Below are 6,310 nucleotides of genomic sequence, written 5' to 3' on the forward strand. Positions count from 1 at the left end.
TACATAGATTGCCGTTCTAATTTGCTTGTTCTTCTTGTTCGTGGAATTCCACGTTATCTCCATGCCACTTCGTCTACTGTGCATTTTCTCACCGATAATGGGGTGGTTTCCTTCAGTCAAAAGTACTACTTTTAGTTATCGAAATGGATAGAATGCGCAAAAAAAAAAAAAAAAAAAAAAAAAAAAAAAAAAAAAAAAAAAACATGGACTCAGAAAATACTTTCATTTCCCCAACAGTTATTTTTTAATTAATTTTTTAAAATGTCCGATTCTTCAAACAAGGCGTGGTCTTTATGACGTCATAAATGATGCACTATGGCGCATCTGTTTATCGCGTTTCCACGTTATGGTAATCAAGAAGCGAATTGATGAAGACTGCGCTCTCGCTTCCTATCAACCATATCGTTGCCAATACACGTGAGTAAAGATGCGAATTAAATATTTTGCTATGTGAATGACAACACAGAATGGCATTTCATCATTTGTGATGTCATCGGCAAGAAATGTAAATAATGAAAGCGCACCGATTTAAGTAAGTTTTTAAAAATATTAAACTTAAACAAATTATTTAAAAAATAGTTAGATCCTATGTTTTTAAGCATGTTCTTTCAGAAAAAAATAACTTTAAAATTTTGGAAACGACCCCATTCTTTCGTTGCATGTGTTACATAAGCACGTCGTTAAAATAAGCAAAAGGTGGAATACATCTCAACTCTTTTTATACTTCGCTCATAAAATTGGTAAATAAATAAAATGAAAAAATAGACGGAAATAAATAATGGTTCAAACATTAAATTCGTTTCTGACAAATTAATATTTTCGCAATCAAGGATTGCAGACAGATTTCAAAACATTGTTTTAATTTTTGAAAACTTTTCTATTCGAATTTTTACACCCTATAGTTGACCACTTCATTTTTCTAAAAACTTATTTATAGCAAATTTCAGTCTCTCTCATCCTGACATCCAGACAGAAATCCAGACTTTCAGCTTTATTATTAGTAAGGATGAAACGATAGTACTAAAAAATCACAATATAAAAGAATAAATGAAAACCAATTTAGTTCAAAGGAGACAAAATAAAGAATAGAAACACATTCTAACCGGATACATTCCAATTCGCAACTCCAATAAACTATAAGGGGCGCTGCAGCCACTGTCTAATGGCGGATGAAAAGGGTAAAACAAACGCATGCCGTAACTTATAACTTACTTTGACGCTTAGTGAATGACAGTAGTTTTTCATCGTGTTTGTGGGAAACTTTCTTTTCTATTCTTCTGAAATTAGATTACACCACAAACTGTCTGAAGCCTGTAATTTACCTCAAAGAAAACACGTGGAATGGAATGTTTTACCTTTTTCTTTAGTATTGTTAACCACCGCAAGGTAGCGCATTCGAGCTCTGAAGCTGCGAATATCTTTGGCATAAGATATCCTTGATTTGGACATAATTTGAAAAATAAAGATTCGTAACGGGGAAGTTTCCTTCAGTCAAAAGTAGTACTTTTAGTTACTGAAATTGATAGAATAAGCAAAAAAAAAAAAAAAAAATCATTGACCCAGAAAATACTTCTATTTTCTCAACAGTTATTTTTCAATTCATTTTTTGAAATGTCCAATTTTTCAAACAAGGCGTGGTCTTGATGACGTCTCAAATGGTGCTATTTGGCGCATCTTTCCTCCGCGTTTCCACGTTAGGATAATCAAGCTGTGAATTAAAATTGCGCTCTACGCTTGCTATCAACCATATCGTTGCCAATACACGTGAGTAAAGATGCGAATTAAATATTTTGCTCTGTGAATGGCAACACTGAATGGCATTTCATCATTTGTGATGTCATCGGCGGAAGCGTAAAATACGAAAGCGCGCCGATTTAAGTAATTTTTTAAAATATTAAACTTAAACAAATTATTTAAAAATGGTCAGATCCTATTTCAGCATGCTCTTTCAGAAAAAATACTTTTAAATTTTTGGAAACCACCCCACTACCGTATGTAAGCGTTTAAAGTTTTCTGCGAGGTATATATTCATTGAAAATGAAAGGCATTAATTCCACCGAAGCGAAACGACGTCATCTTAATTAAGATCCATTCACAACATGAAGCAATGGATCACGTGACTCGCAGTCTACTAATCACAAAGTTAATAAAACTGGCGCCAAGCCATGGCAAAGTGAAATCAATTAATCATTCATCGATCAAATCAACCTCTAAGTAAAAGTAAAAACAGCAAAGTTAAAGAGGCATAAATTTTCAAAAAAAAAAAAAAAAAAGGCAGAAACTTGTTTTGGAGTTACAATGCACCCCGTTTTCAACGCGAAAATATTTAAGCTTATGGATGTGATGATATCTTCCATAAGCAAACGATGTATGTAGCTTTTATGTTTAACGTTGTTGCTTTATTTCTTTACTACAAAGCTGTTTATTACATGGTAAAAACTTTGTACACGAGTTTTTAAGCAAGTCTTAATTGAATGATTTTTTGAATTTCAGAAAATAGAGCGTCGGTCGTCAGATGGTAAGTAATTTCAGACGTAGAAAGCTATTTTGATTTTCAGAGATATTTTTTAAACTTTTTGAGCGATCATTTTTCATTAGAATATCATCACACGTTTAAAGCAAATTTCCAACATTTAAGAAGTCAGAAATCGCTTTGGATTACATTAACATTTTCAGATTTAAGAAAAACCCAATTGAATTTTTAAATTTTTATGAAAAAAAAAATCGTTTCCTTTTAATGCTAGAAAACATTTTCAGATGTTGCCCGATCTTTTTCAGTGTGAGCCTTTATATACATTGTTATCAACAACATTATTAACTTATTATTCAGAAATAGTTAATAAATAAATAAAATAAATAAGCCAAATAAAATAAGTAATAATGAAATAAATAAAATAAATGGAAATGATAATAAAATAAATGCTAATTCGATAAACTCAAATACTAATTACACCTCTCTAATTGTCGATTAAATATATATTTGAATAGAAAAATAAGAACTAACAACGTATAATTGCACATTCAATACCAACTCTAACGTATAATACCCGATCTTTTTCAGTGTGAGACTTAAGATACTAAATTATTATCAACAGCCTTATAACCTTTTCAGAAATATTCAATAAATAAAAAAATAAATAAATTAAATAAATAGTAATGATAATAAAATAAATAAAATAAATAGTAAGGATAATAAAATAAATAAAATAAATAGTAATGATAGTAAAATAAATGCTAATCCAATAAAGTAAAATACTGATAACACCTCTGCAATTGTTGATTATAAACATATATTTGATCATTTCACAGATTTTCACTCAATTTCATTTTAAAGTGTTTTAGTTAAATGAAAAAAATAAAATATTTGAAATATAATTATGAGGTTTTAACTAGAAAAATGATAATAAAATAGGCAGGAAATTAGATTACCGCAGAATCATTAAGCGCTTAATTTCTTATTTTCTTCCAAACCGCAAGAGGAAATTAGCGCTTGTGGCATCATCAACTTGAGAGAAAGGATACGCTCCAAAACGGATTCTTGCAACATGTGGTTTTTCTCCGAAAGAGGGATTTTTCAGAATGGAAAAAAAAAAATGCTCTTTTACAAATTCTATAACATTTTTCACAAATTATTTCACAATTAATTTGCTGAGGAAGGGCTATTTGTGAAAAGCTTTTGTGTAGATTTAATGATTATTTCGGATTTTAATTCAGTTATTATTAACTTGCTCGATTATTTCGTGGTGTAGGAAAATCATGGCATGAAAAATCCTTTTTTAATATGTGTATCACATGTAGACTCCAAACAGCGGAAGGAAAATTATTATTTTGTTTACCAAACATTCTTTAAAATAAAGCAGAGGTCGAGTTATACTCACTAAAAAATCAAAAATATATTCATGCAAATACGCACTAAAGCACTTAAAATATGCACTTATAATCTTTTCTATTTACCTCTGTCACCTCTAAACTGGAAAGTATTAATCGTTTAATTTTTGCATTTTGTTGTTAAGGCGACAAATACATATTGAAACAACCGTTTACAAATAAAATGGCGTGCACATCTTTAAAGTTTTCTCCAGTCAGACATTAACTTTTGCAATTCAATATTATATCATTTCTTCAGATGAAAATATCCTTTCAACTTCTAAAGAAGTAATAGGTACTCAATTTTTTTTGTTTGGATTCTTTGTTGGAACTTTTGTCATCTTAGCAGAAACAAAACATTACGTGTAAAAACGTAAACGTGTTTTATGGAACTAAAAATATAAAGGGCACAAAGAACATGAAATGTAGCACTGAAAATACAATATTCAACTAATTACTATTTCAATTTAAATAGTAATAACCGGCAAAAAAATCGATTGCCGACAAATATCGATAAATTGCATATATGTTATCCACTGATCGATAGTTTGATATACCACTGCTATATAGCAATGACGGATCCAGAAAGCAGTCAAGGAAGGGGCGATTTATTTCAGACTCTTGCTCTTTTATAAATTCCCAAACCTCCGCCCTTTAACATCACAGAAGATCGTTGAAAAAAGTTTCTTTTTTTGAAACTTCCATTTCTATCGAAATTCTGGAGGAGTGTACTGAACTTCGAAACACATCCTGCACAAAGTCCCAATCCCTATCACTAAAGTGCTGAGAAATTTAGTACAGTTGCGTTTTCAAGACTACAAATCTGAAAAAATTCCGAGGGAGACCCTTTCTTTTTTCATAACATTATTAAAGGTCGTCTAAAATTCCATTTCTTGAAAACTTTAGTATCGAAAATTAGAGAGGGAGAGTTCTTGCGTCTTGGGTGAAGGAGGGGGCGATCGCCCCTATCGCCCGTCCCTTGTATTCGTCCTCGCTATATAGTAACGTATTTTGTTTCTTGACACTAAATTGAGGCTGTGAGAAGCAAAGAGATTTAAGTGCCAAAATTAAAAATTTCGTACAAATGATAGGAGAACCTCTCTTTTGCGTTAATGCAAGGGATAGAAGTAGTAGCACTGGTATGTTCTGCTATTCAGCACAATTTAAAAAAAATATATTAATTTGAATTTTTGGCATCTTGAATTGAAATTATGTTTTTCGCAATCACGAGTATGTATGTGTGTATGAATGCGCGTGTGTGTTTGTGTAGGTGCATGTGTGTGGGTGCGTGTGTATGTGTGTATGTATGCATGTGTGTGCGTGTTGTGTATGCAGTGCTTTGTGTGTATGCGCGCGCGTGTGTGTAGGCGTTCGTGTGTGTGTGTGTGTACGTAGGTATATGTGTTTGTGTCTGTGTGCAGGCATGAGTGTGTGTATGTGTGTGTAGGATTGTGTGTTTGTGTCTGTGCGCAGGCACGAATGTGTGTATGTGTGTGTATGCGCGCGTGTGTAGGATATGGACGCAACCTGGAGACGGTTTTCGCAAGAGGAGCAGCATCGTGAGGCCAGTCGACGCGACGGTGGTGCTGGCAGAGGGTGCTGGCGAGAAAATAAAATGATGGGAATTCAAAACAGTCAAATGAGAACAATAAACAATCGTGATTGCGCAAAATGAATCAATAAAATTCTGCCTAGGATATGAACTTCAAATGCGTTTTTCTAGAAATTAAAAAAAATCCATTAACATCTTTTTACTTATCACTGCCACAACTACAACTGTGCAAATTTTTCGAAGAGACTAACAAACAAAAGAAAAACTGGAATTCCCATCTTGTTTAATGATAAAATACGAGCATGCACACACATATTACATATTCATAACATCTTATAAAAAATAACATTAGTTATAAGTAAAAAAAAGAGTAAAACGTAAAAAAAAAAAGTTTCATTGCCGCGATATATTGTTTCCAAACTTGCTCTATTTTCAGCAAAGTTTGCCAAATAAGGATATTTTGGAAGGTCATGATGACCTCCCGTGACCTCCCATAGGGAGCCCCTGGAAACTAATATATTTGGCATAAAACTAAAACTACTTTGAAAAAATAAACAGCCTGCATGAAGTATCAGACTCAGTCTCTCAAACTTTCAAAGAGATTATATTAACTCTCTGCAACAGATGTGAGGCTTACCTGTGATAACAAAATTTCAGTGATCCTTCTGCTGACGAGCACACTCTTCGCTGTTCGGTCTCAGGAATATGGAATATCGAATGCCCGTAGAACACTTCTATCTCCGTTCTTTCCGCCGACTGAGTAATAATAATTGAAAGGGTCATTACTCACGAATACCACACCAATGATTCCAAACCCACAATAACGCGGGTGACAACCAATTCAGGTTGCCACAGTATGGACGGGTTCTCGGATGCTTTTGTTGTTCTTTT

General features: G+C 32.8%; 1 protein-coding gene across 1 annotated transcript in view; it reads right to left on the bottom strand.

Moving 5' to 3' along the window:
• Window positions 1-6,310, bottom strand: part of LOC129216966 (ras-related C3 botulinum toxin substrate 1-like) — a 32,453-nt gene extending 26,143 nt beyond the window's left edge. The window contains exon 1 of the mRNA XM_054851189.1: window positions 6,057-6,310. The gene's annotated coding sequence lies outside the window, so the exon portion shown is untranslated. The remainder of the gene's footprint in view (window positions 1-6,056) is intronic.

This window comes from Uloborus diversus, chromosome 2 (genome assembly GCF_026930045.1).
Source record: "Uloborus diversus isolate 005 chromosome 2, Udiv.v.3.1, whole genome shotgun sequence".
NCBI classification, from domain to species: Eukaryota; Metazoa; Arthropoda; class Arachnida; order Araneae; family Uloboridae; genus Uloborus; species Uloborus diversus.